The sequence below is a fragment of the Felis catus genome, chromosome B3 (assembly GCF_018350175.1).
Source record: "Felis catus isolate Fca126 chromosome B3, F.catus_Fca126_mat1.0, whole genome shotgun sequence".
In the NCBI taxonomy this organism is placed as follows: Eukaryota; Metazoa; Chordata; class Mammalia; order Carnivora; family Felidae; genus Felis; species Felis catus.
Window position 1 is genome coordinate 83,513,935 of NC_058373.1, and position 20,532 is coordinate 83,534,466.

General features: G+C 40.0%; 1 long non-coding RNA gene across 1 annotated transcript in view; it reads right to left on the reverse strand.

The window, feature by feature from the left end:
* The window catches only part of LOC102899197, a 146,462-nt gene that overhangs the window by 53,111 nt on the left and 72,819 nt on the right, over nt 1-20,532 (reverse strand). Inside the window, exon 4 of the long non-coding RNA XR_006599510.1 lies at nt 16,918-16,980. This is a non-coding gene — a long non-coding RNA (uncharacterized LOC102899197). The remainder of the gene's footprint in view (nt 1-16,917; nt 16,981-20,532) is intronic.

A 20,532-nucleotide genomic window follows, 5' to 3' on the forward strand; every position in this document is an offset into this window, starting at 1 on the left:
AAAAGGACATCAAACTATATCATCTAATCTCAATTTCTGTAAAAGAAAATATGTGTATATTCACACATACATATAAAAAACGGAATAACCAAAATACGTAGAGCTGAGTAGTTTTGTTTGATGGGAGTTTTTGATGTTGTGGTTTTATTTTGGTTTTTGGTCTATATATTATCCAAATTTTCTATTATAAATGTGTAGCTTCCCCCAGAAAACACTTTTAATTTTTTTATTATTTTATTATTTTTTAATGTTTTTCTTTGAGGAGACATATCCAGGAAAATGTTTCTACAGCCAACATCTGCAGAAATCACTGCCTTGCTCTCTTCTAGGAGTTTTATGGCTTCAGGTCTCACATTTAGGTCTTTCATCCAGTTTGAGTTTACTTTTGTGTATCATGGGAGAAAGTGGTCCAGTTTCATTCTTTTGAAGAAAACACTTAAAAAATTTTTTTTTAATTTTAAGTAAATTCTCCCCCACACATGGGACTCAAACTCACAACCCCAAGATCAAGAATCACACTTTACAGACTGAGCCAGCCAGGCGGCCCCGAAGAAAACATTTTTTAAAAGGCAAGAATATTATTAAGGTCTGGTGCCTTTGGTTGATAGGATAGGTCTTTTGAGGAGAGAATAGTCTAAGCATAGACCTGAGAGCCTGAGAAGGTCTCAGGCAAGGAAAAATTGAAAAACTGAAAAAAACCAGTCCCCACATTCGCTGTGGCCACCTTCCTGGCAATGGTAGAACATTCTGTGCTGGTGGGTAAGCAAGGACAGGAGCACTCTTCTTTCAGTTAGGAAAACAGATTTGTTGTTAATCAAATGGAAATGCAAACCTCCCCAAAAGAAATATTCCTCTTCAGAACAACCAGAGCATTAGGTTTCTTTCTTAACATTTATCTCTCCACTTTGCATCAATTCATAGGAAAGACAAGAGAACCGACAGTGAAATCAAAAGGTATAAATTCAGGACCTGGCTGTACCACTTACTAGTTCAGGGACACTGAGCAAGTCATTAGTCCTTTTCAAATCTCACTTTTCCTGCCATTCAAAGAATGTTGTGCAATAAGAATAATAAAAGGGAAAGGAAGGAAAAACTCAGAACCAAGAAAAAGCAAGAAGAACAAATTATGCTCCTTATAAGAGCTGATAGTGCTTCTGTTTTATTTAAAACATCAATATGACTCTGTATTTCCTGGAGTTGTTTCTGTTTGTTGCTATCCAGCATCCAACCATCATTTCTATTAGCCCACAGATCTTCCTCTTAAAGACCGTGCCATTAATCTCAAGAGTGGCTATCCCTCTTGGTATGTCAAAGGGACTAGCGTCCCAAACCAAATCCTGGCCAATCAGAAGTTTCTCTCAAGACTCAAATCTTGACTGAGTGACCCAATATCAGAGAGATAGTTGGACTTCTTACTCACCTTGGCCAACAGCATGTGAACCAGTTTCTGTGGCCTCACTTTCCAGCGTGCCTTTCATACATATCTATTTTCCAAACTCGATCTCTGAGCATTCCATCTATTTGGGAAGCTCCACTCAGACTGTATGACATTCCTTAAGTGACAAGTAAAGTGAAATCTGAAAAGGATAAATAACTTGTCCGCTGCCCCTGAGCAAGTCAGTGATATAGCAGGGTCCTGAATGTATATCTTTTGATTTAAATATCCTTTCAACAAATTCCTCTTTTCTGCCCAAGACAGCTAGAATTGATTACTGTGATTTGCAACCTAGAACCCCAGCTTATTCGCAGGGTAGAAATAGAAACATGATAAGTTACAAAATTCTCATACCTAAAAAGAAGACATAGACCATTTTCTCACAAGAGACAAGGTTTTCTTGGTACTAAATTCAAAAAGCTATTTCTCAAGGGGGAACACGTATGAGAGATGGCATTAAGTAACCTAATAGATTATGTACTTATGATGACCAGACACTTTTGGAGAGCCAAGCACTTGGTGTTTTATATCTTGTTTACCTACAGTACCTTGTTCATAATAATGCCCAATATATTTTTGCTGAATAAAAGAATAAATGAATGAGGTAACTTTTTAGAAACTTTTCTCAGCTGGCATTCTCAGTTAGTCTTTTATCACCTTTGTCTAGGAAACACACAAACTTTCATTTAAAAAGCCTTTTCTTCCTCCATTCCTACATATACCTACCAGCATTAGCAGGCCCTACATGATCACCCACATGGTGGGTGTTTTCCTTATCTCCTGATTTGTCCCTCTTCTATCCCTTCCATTCACCTAGCCCAAAGCCAAATGTGGAAGTCAACCTGAGTTGGAGGCCATGGAGCTCAACTCTGACAACTAGACAGACAGCATCTTGGAGGTATGGGGCAAGAAGAGCCAATGGGCAGGAGTAGGCAAAGCAGGACTGTTCCCTGAGGCCAGGAGCCCTTTCCCTATATCCACGACTGGTTTAATAATGAGACAGAAAATGACTTTGAATGCCACCCAAATGACTTTACAGGATTAAACTAGCCAAACCTAAGGTACTGAAGACTGAAAACTACTTCTCAGTGGGGCATGGGAGCCCCATGTGCAGGACATATCCAAGCTGTCATTTTTCTAAGCCCACGTCTTTTTTCAAACCAATTGTTTAAGGAAGTTTTCTCCTTCTCTATTGAGTCATGTTGATAATAAGATACTCATTTCCTAAACTGTAGCGATTGTGAATCTTAAAAACGGAACCAATAATCCAATAATATCTTTCAGAAGAATATTTTTTCTCAGGATGTCTGGGTAGTGACCAGGAAGTAGCAGCTTCTATTCACCCTAGATAGGTCATTGCTTGGAGTCCTAGATAGGTCATGGCCTGGAGTCCCTGGCAGGCATTAGATTCCTGATATAAGCTGTGTTTTCTTAAATACCAGGAAACACCAGACGATAGAAACAGCATCCTGAAAGGGAAACATCTCGCCACCTTCCCACCTCCTGCCCTCAATTTCCTAGGCAAGCCATGTGCAATCAGAAGACCAACCTGTTCAAGCGTAAGGAACATGGTGTCCTAACAGGACTGTGACCTGCCCCACCACAGCCCTGCTTTGCATTGAGGAAGGCAAAGAAACAACTCCTCCTTTCACCTGAAGCCAGTCCCCATAATAGAGTCAAACTTTTTCCATCACCCCTGATGCAAGACATCAAGTCACTGCTGAGTGCATAGAGAAGCGATGGAAGCCATTCAGCTTGGAAGGATCCACATTTCACCATTTCTCTACTATCGAGTAATGTAAAAATATGCTCCAACAGCATCAGGAAAGCAAGATATTACAGAAGGTCTGAATTAAAGCTCGGGGCCATCTCGGCTCATTAGCATTTCCATGGATGGCTGGGCAAGTTCCTTCCCGCTGCTTCCCAGGGTAAGAAATTTCATTGCCATTGCTTGAGTCTTGCTCACCAAGTCAAGGTAGTTCTCCTTACAGCAGCTAATACAAAAAGGGAGGTGGCAAACTAGAGCCAAGGCCACCAGTGGCCTTCAGTGGAGCCTCAAGGGCTTACCCCTTTGCTTTTTCTATAAAGCACTTATTTAAACTGAAATTTACATGTTTAGCTTCAGTCCAAGGACTGCCTGAGCCCAGCCTATTTTAAACATATAATAATGAAAACTAGAACTACTTTTTTGTCTAGCGTCTCTCAATTTCCCAGGAAGGCAGAAAATATACTCTTGCTTTGTGGCCTGAGGATGCAAATTTATCTACTTGGCCCCAAAGCTATTACTTTCACATATTTCCAGGCATCCATCCCTCTCAGTAATATTTTTCAGAACGCAAAGCTTTAACCAAGCAGGGAAAAAAAGAACTTGCCTGAACACATGGCAATTTTATAAATGTTGAGTTAGGTTAGCTCTCAGGTGTCTGAGAAGTTGGGTAAACATGGGCCAACACTCAACAATCATGTAGCTGTGGTTTTTCTGTTGAAGCCAGAAGATGACAGATGGCTCTGGGCAGCATTTATGTGATCGCTCCAATTTCTTCTCACAAAGGAATCACAATGAAAAGGCAAAATGGCATTTTAAGTACAGTGTTTGACAGGGTTGGGGAGATGGAGTGGGAGTGGAGGGTGGGAAGGAAGAAGGAACAGAATTATACACCTGAACACAGAGTCAGGAAGCACTTGTCACTGCGGCCACTTCACCACTCGCCCACACACATCACCATAATAACCACTCAGCGAGCCGGAACAAAAGACAAACCAAAAAGTGGTGTCCAAAGAGAATCTTGACCTGCAATAGTTCACATAAGAATCTGCTTCTTTAAGAGCTTTATCAGGCTACTGCCATCTTCAAAGAACATCAGCAGTATCATCACAGTCCTAAAATCAATTTGCAACAGGCACTTGAAGCTCTCCCAGGGATGAGAAAGGTGTGATTTGCTTGTCCTTCCCCATTGACCAAGTTTTGATTTTCTAAAATACTTTCCTACCTTGAAAGTGGCTTTCAGAAAGTGGCCCAGTTACAATTCTTCTTGATTCTGAGCCTCCCTCTGATATAGAACATCTTGTTCAAATGGCACAATGGGACAGCATGGCTGGGATGGCCAACAGGACTATGGCCTAGAAGTTGTGGGGAGGAGCAGGGCAACCTCTCTTTCAATGGCTCTTTACCATCCCCTACTCCGTGTCCATGACATCCTTGACGTTACATGAAAGTCACTGCAGCTCTTCCCCAAAACTGACACTTTGAACATGAAGTTTTCAAAATCATACTAAGGAATATGCTGTAGAATCAGTGTTCTGTATCTTTGCGTTGGGAGTTGAGTTGTTCCAAAAAGAAGCATTTAAACAATTTAGGTGGCACCGACACTTTCATTAAGTCCCATAATTCTCTCACCCTCACTGGAAGTGCATGTCATTATGCCCAATCAAAAGACCCTGAAACTGAAGTCGGGAGAGGCCAGCTGTTTTAGCTTAGGTCGCACACCAGTACATGGCAGAGCCAGGCTTGAATCCAGGCCTTCTGACCCTTTCTACCGCATCATAATTGGCTCTCAACTTCCCATGTAAATCAAGGGATGCAGACCCAAAAGCCTTCAGGGGCCATATCATGCAGAGTCCTAGAGAACCACAGACCTCCTGCACCAAGAGGCAGTTGCTACACAGTTCCAGTGCAAAGTTTCCATAAGAACAGGGATTCAGGGACCAGCTGGGTGCTTCAGTGGGTTAAGTGTCCAACTCTTGATTTTGGCTCAGGTCATGATTTCACAGCTTGTGAGACTGAGCCCCATGTTGGACTCTGCGTTGGCAGCACAGAGCCTGCTTGGGATTCTCTCTCCCTCTCTCTCTGCTCCTCCCCCCTGCACATGCACTCTCTCTCTCAAAAATAAACAAACTTGGGGCACCTGGGTGGCTCAGTCGGTTGGGCATTTGACTTCGGCTCAGGTCATGATCTCGTGGCTCACGGGTTCAAGCCCCACGTCGGGCTCTGTGCTGGCAGCTCAGAGACTAGAGCCTGCTTCAGATTGTGTGTCTCCCTCTCTCTCTGCCCCACCCCCTCTCGCTCTGTCTCTGTCTCTCAGAAATGAATAAACATTAAAAATTTTTTTAAATAAATAAAATTAAAAAAAAAAAAGAACAGCAATTCCGTGTTACTAGGGATTCCAACTGTCAAGAGAAGCAAGCAATCTGAGTTGTGTGTGTGTGTGTGTGTGTGTGTGTAAGAGAGACAAACAAAGCACCTCGTTTTTTAATGAGGGCAATTAACACACACATTTTAAACCACTGTGTAGACCAAACACACATGTCTTTAGGATAAGTCTGTCTCCTGGACCACTAATTTGAGGGGATGACAGGTGTAATGCAGGTCAGTTGCTATCCTTGCTTGGGCAAGGTTATTTCAGTTATTTCCCTAGTAGAGAACCCCAACCCCACTTTCAAGGTCCTTCAAATTCCCCTCCACATTTGAGGTGGTCTGATCCCCGGAGCTTCTCCTCCCAGCTCATTGCACAGTCACCTTCCTCCAGTGGAGGCCCCTCTAGTGCGAAGAAGTCTAGCCCTATGATCTGAAAATCTGGCTCACTGCTTCCACATGACCTAGCTGAGCTTCAGTTTCCTCTGCTAGAAGACCTACGATTTAAACATTAAATGGAGCAATATCTTTTGTAGACCTTACAGTGTCATGCAAATGAAAGGGAGTGACCACAACCGAATGTCATTCGTATCAGGATTCAGGTGGTCCCATAGGAAGCTCTCCCCCACTCTCCTGCACTCTTTAATGCTCAGTATCTGTGCCAGTCACTGGGCATTTAACCACACCTGCCTTGTGTCATCCGGTATTGGTACTAATGCTCATGTTTTGAACTCTTCACACAAAACATTTTTATTTCCCCAGACTGCAAGCTCCAGAAAGGGGAGATTATTCCCTGTATTTCCCACAGTCCACATCAGTGCCTGCCTATTGTGATCAACACCAAAAATATGCTGACTAAATTAAGTAGACACCCTGTGGACTCTTAGATGGTCTGTATTCACTTTTGACTCCTTTCCAGTCTCTGAGAGGGAACTGGGTTTGTTGAGGAACAGACTGAAGGGTGACTTCTAAAGAAACCATGGCAAGCTGGATACGGAGGAAACCAGGAAAGAAAAGAAGTTCTCATCCTGTAGACCCCTGCATGCTACTGAGAAGTGACCTCAGGGGACCTAGAAAAAGGCTATAGAGACACAGAGGTGAAACGGGAATTCTGGATCCAAAAAGAATGGGATGGACTGTCCTGTGTTTCCTCCCCATCCTGCCCTTTCCTCCCACCATTTCCTCGCGTAAAGCAAAGGAACAAAAAACAAAACCACACCAAACCGAACCCCAAAACACAAACAAGAAGATGAGTCAGGGAATTCCAGCTAGAGGCAAGCTCAGACAGAGGGATGAACCAGGGGAAGGCAGCAACAGAGCTGGGACCCTGATCTTCTGATGCTCCCTGTTCACACTATCCTCACCTTCCTTGGTGTCCGGGTGACTGGCAATCCTGTTAGCCTCACTCCTGGGACCTGCATCCTCTAGCATGCAGCTAAGAGAGCCCCGGTGTGTTGATACAATGCCCAGCATGATGTGGGAAAGAGAAGATCGGTGACACACACACACCCATGCTTACTATGACACCCTGGGGCAAGTACCAGTTAGAAGCATCTTCACAAAAATGCCGTGACTACAACTTCAGATTCCGTGTCAGATAGAATTGGCTCTGCTTCCTGTGTTAACTTTACGATCTGGATAATTGCTAGGACTCATTAAGTTCTTCCTTGTTGGCTGGAGTCTTGGGCTTTCCCAACTAGATTTTAGTTTTACCGATACTATTAAAAAACAAAAACAAAAACAAAAACCTGACGAACCTAAGTCTTTCAGTGGCTCAACCATTCTTTCTCAACTTCAGTTTTGAGAATTGTTGAGTCAAACATTTACTGCATTGTGTGTACCTCTTCCCTCATGTTCCTATTCAGCAACAGCTCAGGTCCTTGTACACCTTTCCTCTCTTTCTTATCTCTCTTATACATATCTGCAATAGAAGATTTTTTTTTTAGTTTTTTTTAATATTTATTTATTTTTGAGACAGAAGGAGACAGAGTGTGAGTGGGGGAGGGGCAGAGAGAGAGGGAGACAGAATCTGAAACAGGCTCCAGGCTCTGAGCTGCCACAGAGCCGGATGCAGGGCTTGAACCCACAAACCGTGAGATCACGACCTGAGCCTAAGTCGGACGCTTACCTGACTGAGCCAACCAGGTGCCCCTGCAATAGAAGATTTTGATCTAGGAATCTACAATAAAAGATGGGATATTTTACTTGTCTGTGATCTAATACTGATAGGAAAACACTTGTCTTGGTGCACCATATAGGCAAATATTGCTTGACTCTCTCTCCTTTTACAGAATAGATAGGAAAGAAAGGAAAGGAGAGGAGAGGAGAGGAGAGGAGAGGAGAGGAGAGGAGAGGAGAGGAGAGGAGAGGAGAGGAAAGAGAAAGGGAAGGGAAGGGAAGGGAAGGGAAGGGAAGGGAAGGGAAGGAAAGGAAAGGAAAGGAAAGGAAAGGAAAGGAAAGGAAAGGAAAGGAAAGGAAAGGAAAGGAAAGGAAAGGAAGAAGGAAAGGAAAGGAAGAAGGAAGGAAAAGAAAGAGAGAGAGAGAAAATAAATTCAAGGTCCTCAGAGAGTAAATGGCTTATTTAATCCATGGAATAAGTTTGAACCCGGAGATTAAACCCATGTCTCCCAAATTCTAAGCCATTACTCTTCCCCATATTCTACACTGGACTTTTAGGAAGTACCATGCATCCACTTTTATGCTACTCAGGGCACATGATCCCAACTGCACTTCTGGAAGGAAACGTGAAGAGGGGCTCCCAATCCTCAGAGGCTGTTCCGTCCTTGCTTGCACCAACTGCTGGCTATGAGAATGCCCATCCATCTGTTCTCCACTCCCAGTGGCCATTGGCTCCTTGCAATGGGCCTAGAGTAGGATGCTCAACAAAGGAGAGGAGTGCTAGCTAGAGCTTCATAGAGGGCAACTGAATTTCAACAGAAGATTCATTCCCCACAAAGAAAAGCAGAACCTCACGGACCTGGTCAGAGATCTCTTTTCTCATCCTCTACACAACCCTCTCATCTCCCCATTTCAGTCACCTTTCTGGTCTTTCAGCTTTTTGTTATTTTCTTTTAAATACATTTCCCCAATATTTCTACTTGTTATTATTTTTGTAATTTTTATTTTTATCTTTTTATTTCTTATTTCCTATTTTCAATCTTCAATCCCTTTCAGTATTTTCATTTTCCAGCTCATGGAGTATTTGCATATTGTCTTAGATTTTTATCTTCTTTGCTTTCTATGTTTTTAACCTTTTACCTCATTGGTTTATAACCTATCTTCTATTTTAAACCTCATCTACTTTGCGTTATTTTAAAAAGCTTAATCTTCTATCTTTCTTGGACTTGTGAGCTTTTTTTTTTTTAACTGACTCCTCTTCAGGTTTATTTATTTATTTACTTATTTATTTATTTAAATATTTATTTTTGATAGACAGAGAGAGAGAGAGAGTTTGGGCGGGGTACAGACAGAGAGAGGGGGAGACACAGAATTTGAAGCAGGCTCCAGGCTCCGAGCTGTCAGCACAGAGCCTGATCCCAGCTCGAACTCATGAACCAAGATCATGACCTAAACTTAAGTCAGATGCTTAACCAGCTGAGTCACCCAGGTGCCCCTTGTGAGCTTATTTTTAACTTCTGTTTTTCTCTTACTTACATTCAATTTTCTTTTTATTTTAATGGCATGTAAAAATTTAGCATTGGTTTTAATATTAATCAGCATCAAATGCAATAAGGGAGAGGGTATGCCATAAACAGATTTTGAAGGTCTTTTTCCCTTTGGCTTCCTACACCTCCCCATTTTAAGGATGCCTTTTTTTATTTTTTTTCTATTCTAATTTTGTTCCAACTTACTTTTTAAAAAAAATTTTAGGGGCGCCTGGGTGGCGCAGTCGGTTAAGCGTCCGACTTCAGCCAGGTCTCGATCTCGCGGTCCCTGAGTTCGAGCCCCACGTCAGGCTCTGGGCTGATGGCTCAGAGCCTGGAGCCTGTTTCTGATTCTGTGTCTCCCTCTCTCTCTGCCCCTCCCCCGTTCATGCTCTGTCTCTCTCTGTCTCAAAAATAAATAAAACGTTAAAAAAAAATTTTTTTTTTAAATTTTAAATAGGCTCCATGCCCAACATGAGGCTCAAACTCACAACCCTGAGATTAAAAGCTACCTGTAGTATCTACTGAGCCAGTCAGCTATCCCTTAAGGATGGCTTTTAAAATGCATCTGTCATGAAGGAATTTATAAATATGGAAAGGAAAGCCTCAAATAAAGCCCATGATCTTGGAGTAGAACCAGAGGTATCAGTACAAATTCATGGCATATATGTGTATGTGTGTGTGTTCTACATAGATTTACTTAGGTACACATACATATGCAATGTATCATATACATACTCACACACATGTATTTACTTCATAGCTCTGTCTTCTGACAAAGTAATAAGACCCCAGCATCAACGAGCATACATGTTGCCCAGAGCTAGGTTTCTAAATACCATTCTCCATTAAAAGGAACCAGGACTCCTTGCAGAAATTACTACTTCTAGGACTGAGGCAAGGAAAATACAAGGTAAATCTGAAGTATCTTGCTGTATCCAGAAGAAAACTCAAATAAGGATACAGATATATCAAAAGAACAGTGGACCCAGTTTTGAGGAGTTCTCACTGGCCAAATCTGGGACATTTTGACTATCAAGATAAATAATTATAGTAATAAATTATAAAACATTGAATAAAAGAACCCATGAATCCATGCAGGAAAAAAAAATACACACATATATACATATATGATAGAATGTTCTTCCTTACAGTAGAATGCCAACTAATAAATGTAGAAAGAATGAAGGAGATAGAAAATCACCATTCTGCCGCTATCATAATAATAATTGATTCAGGCAAGAACCATTAATATATATAAAACTAGTGGGTAAAAGTTTGAGGAGAATAGGCTATATACATGGCCTCCAAATATCTCTCTACAAATCGCTTTTTAATTTCAAAGGGAAAAAATATTAATTTTACAGTGGAGAAATCTGGAAGACACCAGTTTAAATTGTATGCCTTCTGCCATGATGCACTGTGAAGAAGAATACAATATCACTTCTGTAACATTCCTACTGAAAATACATAATCTGAATCTAATCATGAAGTAGTATCAACTAAACTCAAATTGAAGGATTTTCTATAAAATAACTGGCTGTACTCTTCCAAATATGTCAAGGTCATTAATGACAAAGAAAGACTCAGGAACTGTTCCAGATTTAAAAAGATTTAAAAGACACGATAACTCGGGGTGCCTGGGTGGCTCAGTCGATTAAGCTTCAGACTTTGGCTCAGGTCATGGTCTCACAGTCTGTGAGTTCGAGCCCCGCGTCGGGCTCTGTGCTGACAGCTCAGAGCCTGGAGCCTGCTTTGGATTCTGTGTCTCCTCCTTTCTCAGCCCCTCCCATGCTCATGTTCTGTCTCTCTCTGTCTCTCAATAATAAATAACATTTAAAAAAATTAAAAAAAAAAAAAGACGATAACTCAAAGCAATGTGTGATCCTGGTTTGGATTCAGGTGTGGGAGGGCCATGGGGGGCAGTATAGCTATAAAGGACACTATTGGGGTAATTGACAAATTTTAACATGGACTATCAATTAGATAATAATAGTGTATGAACGTTAAATATTCTGATTTTGATGATTGTGCTTTGATTATGTAAAAGAATTATGTTGTTCTTAGGAAGTCACACTGAAGTATTTGGGAATAAAAGTCTATAATATCTCACTAGCCAAATCTGGGACATTGGCGACATCAAAATGCACAATGATAGTGATGAATTACAACCCAGTGAATAGAAAGAGGAATCCGTGGATCCATATAGATATAAATAAATACACAAACGGAAATGGAAATCTCTTTCTTCTGGTAGAATTCCCTCAAATGGCTCAGAGTCTTCGTGAGAGCAGACACACGAGTGAGAAAGCAAATGGGGGAAATTATAACAACTGGTGAATTTCAGTAAAGGAGAGTTTGAAAGCAGTGTGCCAGCAGCAGGTACTCAGATGGAGAGAAAGATAGGCTGATGGTGGAGAAGAGCTAGGTGGCACTGAATCTTCACCTCACTCTTCTCTTGTAGAAGGAAGACCATGAAGGATTCTTTTCTGGGCTCCATTTCCCAACCATCCTCTAATATATTTCTTTCCAGTTTGTTCCATGTCCCCCCTCAGCAAGCTCACAGCAAAAGTCAAACTCTTGTACAGTGTACTACTTTTCTTTATGACAGCTATCATTGGCCAGAATGGGGACTATTTCAACTGTTTAAAAAAAAAAAATGTCATCATTCATGCCTCTTTTAGCCAGCTGCAACACTGGTCCACACAGGAAATCAGGAAGACCTGTTTCAATCCAGATCACAGGTCAATATCATCTCTGGAACACTTCCCAGTTACAAGATAGTGGCTGAGGTAGGCTGTCTCAGATCCACCATCTGGCTTCTTCAAGGGAAAAAAGATGTTATGGAATAGATGATTCCTGAAGGACAAGTCAGTCAAACTTCAGAAATTGGCTTTAGTGACAAGGTAACTTTCTGCCCCACATCTCTTGTTAGATCCTTTTATAGGATTCCATTGAGGGTCATTGTACCATCACTCACACCCAGTTTCAGAAAGTGTTTTTCCCCTTGGTTCTGTTTTGACTGAAGAATGAGACCCTCAGGCTAGCCAAACCCACTGCTGTGAGACACCATACTCTTCAGGGAAATTCTTGACTCCCTGTATAAATTACTCAGCACCAAGTCCCACCCTGGTACCAGTGACCTGACCCAGATAATCTGAAGCGTTCCCTAATTCCAGGAATTGGCTGGTGCCCCACCTTGGACTGGATGAGCTTGACTTGCAAGGTATGGGACAAGCCAGGTCAGCTGAGGAAAAAGTTTAACAGGTGAGATAGTCTATGTCTTTAGTTGCTTTCCTTTGGGCTTCCTAAGGTCCCTGGTGTTTACCCCTTAAAGAGTAAAGAGTCTTCTTCTAGAAACACAGCAGTGTGGCAAAGGTAAGGAATTGAATGTGTTGGTTTTTTAAAATGGGTTCTAATATCTTTGTAAAAAATCTCCCTTTTAAGACACCAAAACCCCTACAATAGCGGCTTAAAACGTGAAGGACTGTTGGAGAAAAGAGGAACAAGATATATATAGCCTTGAAATATGGCTCCGTACATAATACTTATTAATTACAAGTGGAAAAAATAGTAAATTTACAACAGAGACATTTGGAAAATACCAACTCAAACCGTGAACCTCCTGATATGACATATGGGAAGAAAACAATAACACTTCTGTAATATTCAAAATGAGTGAGATTCTCTTTCTTTTTACCCCTAGGCTACTTCTGAGCTCTGCTGCTCAAGTGGCTGGAACCTCTTCTTTCCAGTCCTCATTAATTCCTTTGGAAGCTGGACATGATATGTCTTGACATCTTTCCCCCACTCACCTTACCTACCTCCCAAGTTCTCATTGTTTTGCTCCCCATATAATCTTTTTGTTATGTTGTTTAAATCTCAAATTGTTCTGTATTTTTCATGGCAGAGTTGGTTGTTTCTAAGACTCTGTAGATCGGAATTTGCGGTGAATGCAATGAGATTCTGCTAGGAATCATTTAGTAATGAATGGGTTAATTTCCTGTGGTGTGAGGATGTTCCTTTAGAGACTCACTAAAATTCATTATGAATAGAATGTGTAGTACTAAGCAATAGCTTATAGAAAAAATTAAAGAAAAATTTTACTGTATGTCTTTCCCAAAGGTTAGAACCAAATATTGTATTAGAGTCAGGTCTTGCTTACTTATTATAATCCTTAGAGTTAGCTTAGGACAGGGAGAAAGAGCCAATTTTTGGCTAAGTTTTAGCTAAGAGCCTAAGTTTTAAGTCTAAGTATATCCAACCTGAAGTCAGGTCTGCACTCATGTTTTTTCTGGGCTGGTTCAGAAGTCTGGGGATGACAAGTGAGTTAAGGGACTTTTAATTTCTACTAGTGGTCTGATGCCATCCTATGACTTTTCAGAACTTTGCCTCAATGCCTGGAGAAATACATTTCTTTGCTCCCTTCCTCCCAATTGGTTGCTAATCACTTAAAACCTGCCTCATTCACACTGGGTCTCAACCACATAGGACTTTCACTTCCAGTGCCCATGGCAGAATAACTAAAAAGAGCTAGAGACTGCTTGACCGGAAAACCAAAACAATGTGAAACTAAAACTTACATCATGCTAATCAGAGGAATTATCTGGGAGTTTTAAAATTTTAAACATTATGAAAGCATCAGATTAAAAAATACTTTATGATTGGGACGCCTGGGTGGCTCAGTCAGTTAAGCGTCTGACTTTGGCTCAGGTCATGATCTTGAGGTTCATGAGTTCCAGCCTTGTGTTGGGCTCTGGGCTGACAGCTCAAAGCCTGGAGCCTGCTTCCGATTCTGTGTCTCCCTCTCGCTCTGACCCCACCCCACCTGTCTCAAAATAAATAAACATTTAAAAAAACTTTTTTAAAGTAAAAATACTTTATGATTAACCTATGTGATAAAATCAGAGTTTAACCATTAGATGTGGAAATGAAGGCAGATTCTGGGAAATTGTCATCACAGCAGTGACTTTGATGAATGAGGTCTTAGAAATCTGGGTTTTGCTCAACTGCTGAGCTTGATAAACTTTGTAGATTCCAGGCTGCTTTCTTCTGGATCTAGGTCATGCTCCTTGTATTGAACAACTGATTTCTATGAAGAAATCTGACCAAATAAAGCACCTGAGGAGACTTCCTGCCCCTACAATTATTAAAGAACTGCTTAAAAGGGTATGCTCAGGTCCCTGTTTGCACATCTTTATTAGCTCCACAAATATTCTACCACCCAGCTAAAACCATTGTGAACTCTATCACAGCTTTTAAAAGGGCAACTATACTATTCCCATATTATAGAATTAGAGTGTTAGCAATGGCAGCTCCCAAAAGCAGTCACCCAAAGTGGTGGTGTCCTCTAGGCACAATGTCTCAAGATCAAGGAGGAGGCCATTTCCTTGAGCATCACTGCTGAAACCCTGAAAAGTCACATGGGCAATGACCACTGGAAGGATCCCACTTTGCAGCAGAACTAACCTAATCCTAGCTGCCAAAAAATGCAGAGAAGCAAGGAATGCCACCAGGCTTTCTACTGCTCTCCAGTTTCTGCTCACACTCAATCACACAACTATCACTTCCTGTTAGCTGCAGCTACATGTGATACTTCTGCAATATCTAAAAGCCAATGTCACAGAGAACTTGTCTGCTGAAAGGACCCAGCTAAAGAGAGCTGTAGGTTGTGACCACAGAAAAGGACTCCACAGGTAGCAGCATGCCTGTTTCCTTCTTGATGAATTGCAAGTTTAGGTCCAGTGAGCCAATATTTTATTCAGGAGTGGTGGCCCATAGGCATAGTTATTCCACTACTGATCATTGACAAACTCTGTATTAACTTGTAAAGAAATATCTTCAGAATTACACAAGATTGTGTGTGCTCTTTTTAGATCTCTTCTTTACATTTCAGTAGATGAGCATTGACTGTAATGGACATCGCAAGGTCAATATACTATTGACCCTCATTATTGATGCTTAACGAGAACCTTTTCCTTAATCCACTGTCAGAGCTAGGATCTATAACTGATCAGGTGGAAATTGTATAAAAGATGTTTTTACTATTTTCTACTTGTTTTCATTTTGCTTTCTACTTATGTATATGTATATATACATGTATACCTTTCTTGCCTGAGCTGGATATGTGCCTTGTCATGGTACAGAGAAAGAAAAACACACAGATCTCACACACACATCCTATCCTTTCATCATTTAGAATATAGTGGCCTGCTATAAAATGACTGGGAACCTGGGTTGGTCAGGGCACCTGGGTTGGTCAGTTGGTTAGCATCCAACTTCATGATCTCACTGGTCCTGAGTTCGAGCCTCACGTCGGGCTCTGTGCTGATGGATCAGAGCTTGGAGCCTGTTTTAGGTTCTGTGTCTCCCTCCCTCTCTCTGCCCCTCTCCTGCTCATGCTCTGTCTCTCTTTCTCAAAAATAAATAAAACATTAAAAAAAAAAAAAAGGAAGTCTATCTACAAGTCAATTATTCTAAAACAAAGTTATCTCACTTACATTTGGATTCAGGAGCCAATGTACCTGGGTTTGAATCCCACCTCTGCCACTTACTGGTCATGTGACTCATCTGTAAGATGATGATGGTACCAGTACCTGCCTCAAGTGATTGTTGTGAAGTCTAAAAAATGTTAGATTATGTGAAGTACTTAGAACAATACAGCACATAGTAAACTCCATGTAATCATTAGTTGTGATTATTTGACTGGAATTCAGTATAGTCAATTATCTAGTACATAAGTTAACTCATTTAGGTACCTATATAGTGACATTTTTAAATAACCAACTTATTGCCAAAGTGATAGTTTGCAATAGTTGATTTAATTTTTCCCAAATTAAAATTAGTGCAGCCAATGGAATACTGACCACCCTTTTGACTGTGCACTGTTCCCTACCCAAAACTAGTCAAGGAGAGATACTTGGCCATGTCTTTAAGTACTTCTTGGCCCACCTGGAAGCAAGGTGGTCTTATTTATCCTCCTCTAGTTTCAAAAAAGCATATGGCTGTATTCCAGGTACTACTCATAGAGTAGCACCTCATACCCACTGCTCTCATCAGAAACCCAACTGGAAAAGCATTACTTATGAAAGTTTGCCTGAAGGATATCAAACTCCTCAAAATGATTAGGTAATAATGGTAGTAATAATAATAATCCTATAAGGATTTTGTTAGGGTCATTGTCGTTTTCATTAAAAGGTATTCTCTCAAAAGGAATTCAAGGAGAAATTTTCTTTCTGGTCTCAGTATCAGAAATGATAATAAAATGTTAATGCTCATTGAGTGCTACCAAGAACTGATTAATTTTCAAAGGACTTTATATGTATTAATTCATTTAATGTGTGAAACACTTCTTTGAGTAGATAAGATAATTATCTTTGTTTGGCAGGTGAGTAAACTGAAATACAAAGCAATTAAGCAACTTGTTCAAATGACATAGCTAGTAAGTTCTAGAGACAGGATTAGAACTCAGTCCAGCTCCAAGGAATAGTCTCCAAACCACCACCCTTTACTGCCCCTTGGAAAACTTGTTCTGCTCCTGAATAGCCAGTTCTGTTTTAACTCATTGATTTTTGTGAATCATGAAATTAACTTTAATTCATTGCTAGGAATTTTAGAGCCAAATTCCTAGCCATGTAAGAGATCTTATGGCATAAATGTTGCATTACAACCTAAATTCTAACTTTTATCTTTTATTTATTACTTACATTTTTCCTTTGTCTCATTATCCATATCCACTTATAAAAATCACGTGTGCTTGATATGAACACCTGTCAAGAACATTAAGGAAAGGAACATTACAAGCCAGACTTATCATGGTCATAGATGCAAAAATACTAAAAACATTAAAGAACTCATTTAAGCAACATATTTTTAAAAAATCATAATCAAGGGCTCCTGGGTGGCTCAGTTGGTTGAGCATACAACTATTGAATTTGGCTCAGGTCATGATCCCAAGGTTGTGGGATGAGATACATGAGATCATGCTGTGCCCCATGCTCAGCATGGAGCCTGCTTAAGATTCTCTCTCTCCCTCTCTCTTTCTCTCTCTCTCTCTCTCTCTCTCTCTAGCTCTGCCCCTCTACCCCACTCTCTCTCTCTCAAACAAAAAAAAAATTTTTTTCTTTTAATCATAATCAGATTGGATTTATCTCAGGAATAGAAAGATGACTTATCATTAGAAATATGTGAATAATGAAAGTCATCATATTAACAAATTAATAATATAATCACTTGAATTCATGCAGGGAAAAAAGTATATAATAAAATATAGCTTCTATTCATAGTTTTAAATTTTTAACTAATTTGGAATCAAAGAAAAGTTTCTCCCCTTCTATTAATAAAAAAAAAAAAAAAGATTAACCTACAGCAAAAAACATATTAATGGTGCAATGTTGAAAACATTCCCTTTAAGATCAGGAACATGACAAGGGTTCCTATTGTCTCCTTTTCTATTCAACACTGAGCTGTGTCTTGCCAACAGAGAAAGGCAAGATAAAGAAGAAATAAAACAACCATTACTTAGTGATGATATGACCGCACATGCAGAAAATAAAAACTCTACAGGTAAATTACCAGAATTAATAAGAATCAGCATGCAAAAATCAAATGCATTCTACATATCAACAAAAACAAATAAGTACAAAAATGTTAAGAGACATTCTCTCACACTTTATGTTAACTAACTGGAATTTAAATAGAAACTTGAAAAAGAAAAAAAATAAGAGGCAGAAAAAGAAAAGAGATACCATTCTCAATAATGCTTTAAAAAGATCTTTGTGGAGAAAATTACAAATCTTAGGAAAGGTTTCTAAAAAAACTATATAAAAGAAGAAATATATCAAGTTCATGTATTAAAAACAATAATTTAAAGATGTCAGTTTTTACCAAATTGAGGTCATCTCAGTCAAAATCCCAACCTTTTACTTGTCTGTGGAATTTCACACCCTGATTCTAAAATTTATATGGAAATACCCAACCAAAAGAGACAAATCCTACTGATAAAGGACAGGGTGAGGTAACTTGTTCTACTAGATATTAAGACTTTTTATAAACTATAGACTTTGGAACAGTATAATGTTTGTGCAGGAACAGACAAGTGGAAAGATAGAACGAAATAATGAATCCAAAAATGATCCCATACACATATGGATATTTGATGTCTGATATAGTTCACCCTGTAAATTAAGAAAAAAAACGGACTTTTCAGGAAATGGTGCTAGGACAATATTCCTAATGAAAAAATGGAAAATTAGACTCCTAGCACACACAAATATCAACGCCAGGATTAAAGTCCCAAAAGCAAGTGGTAAAATATAAAACTTCTAGGTGAAAATTTAGGAGAATACTTTAATTATCCATGGATAGAAAAGGAGTTTGTAAATAAGACCAAAAGCACAAACCATAAAATAAAGCAAAAACTCAATAAATTTGACTGCATCAAAATTAAGAACTTCATTTACAAAAGATTCCATAATAAAGGAGAAAAGACATCGTAAGATGAGAGAGAAGGGAATCATAACCAGCGATCATAACCAGAATATATAATAAACTCCTATGAATCAATTTTTTAAAAAGCAAACAAATCAGAAAAGAGCTTCAAATAGGTACTTTCACAAGAGAAAACCTGAACAACCAATAAACAAATGAAAGGATGCTCAATTTCATTAGTGATCAAGGAAATATTAATTAAACCACAATGAGTGACAATTTTATAGCCACAAGATTGACAAAAGTGTAAAAGTCTTTGAATTTAAAATGCCCAATTACAGGCATTGGTGAGGATGGGGAGCAAAAGGATTCCTCACCCACTGCAGGTGAGAAGGAAATTGGAGGAGTCACTTTGGAAGACAGTTTGACATTACCTAGTACGGAACAGTGGTGAAGTCAAACACCACAAGGTCATTATATGCAGGCACAGAACTGGTTTCGTTGGGAAGAGTTAAAGCAGAGGGTCAGCAAAACAGGATGATGGTTCACCATTAGTTCAGCCTCCGCAAAGTGTGAAGGGCCAGGGCATTGCCGGATGCACCAGGGGGCTCTGCTCCAGAGGCAGGACCCCGTGAGAATGGTCTTGCTAATGGGTGGGTGAGGGGTAGGGACGGGATTTGACCGGTGTCAAGCAAGCAGAATTTTAGATGCCAGCTGTTCAGAAACCTGTCTGGCAATACAGCTGCTGGCACCCCGTGATCTTGTGGGAAAGTGGGTGGGGGCACAGCTCCTTCCTCTGAGTTAAGGGGGATCTTCTGGGCAACCCAAACCCCCAGGGGCATTTATCAATCACCCTTGTCTCTTCTCAACTAGTAAAGCTGACTGTGTGCCCTACAGGCCAATAATCTCACGCCTAAGTATATGCCCTAGGGAATCTCTCATACACATGCAATATTGTAAATGTATAAGAACATTAATAGCTGCATGGCTTAGAAGACCAAAAACTGGAAACGACTCACATATCTATTAGCAGTCGACTGGGTAAATAAATTGTGGTTTATTCAAATATTGGAATACTATAGAGCAGAGAAAATAAATGAAATTTAGTTATATGCACCAATATTTTAAAAATCTTAGTAACATGATACTTAGAATGAGAATTCAAACAAGGCAAACAATATTATATATTATTTAGGGATATATTTTTTTTAGAAAATTTTTTAACATTTGTTTATTATTAAGAGACAGACACAGAGCATGAGCAGGGGAGGGGTAGAGAGAGTGGGAGACAGAGAGTCTGAAGTAGGCTCCAGGCTCCCAGCTGTCAGCACAGAGCCCGACGCGGGGCTCAAACTCACAAACTGTGAGATCATGACCTGAGCCAAAGTCGGATGCTTAACCAACTGAGCCACCCAGGTGCCCCTATTTAGGGATATATTTTTAAGGGGTGAAATTGTTGTAGAAGGGCCCAAAGATTGCCTCTAAAACACTGTCAGTGCTCTGTATCTCAACCTGAGTTGCAGATACACAAGGGATTGCTTCACTATTATTCTTTCAACAGCACGTGTACATTTTTTACACTCTCTGAATGAAGACATTTCACATTAAAAAAGGCAGAGAGGGGAAATCACAAGTATATGAAAAATAAAGATACATTTCTGAGCATATTTCAATTATTATCCTTGAGATAAATTCCCAGGAATATTATTGGAGGATCAGCATGCATACACACTTCAGCAGAACCCCTTAAGTTTCTTTTTATTCTATATGCGTTTATGTAATTGTCTCCACTCTTCTGGATCCAGGGGAAGCCTAAATGAACGAAAAAGAAGGTGAGGAAGTGGGACTAGATGCAGGAACAGAGCCCTATGGCCTGCGTGAGGCTTCTCCAC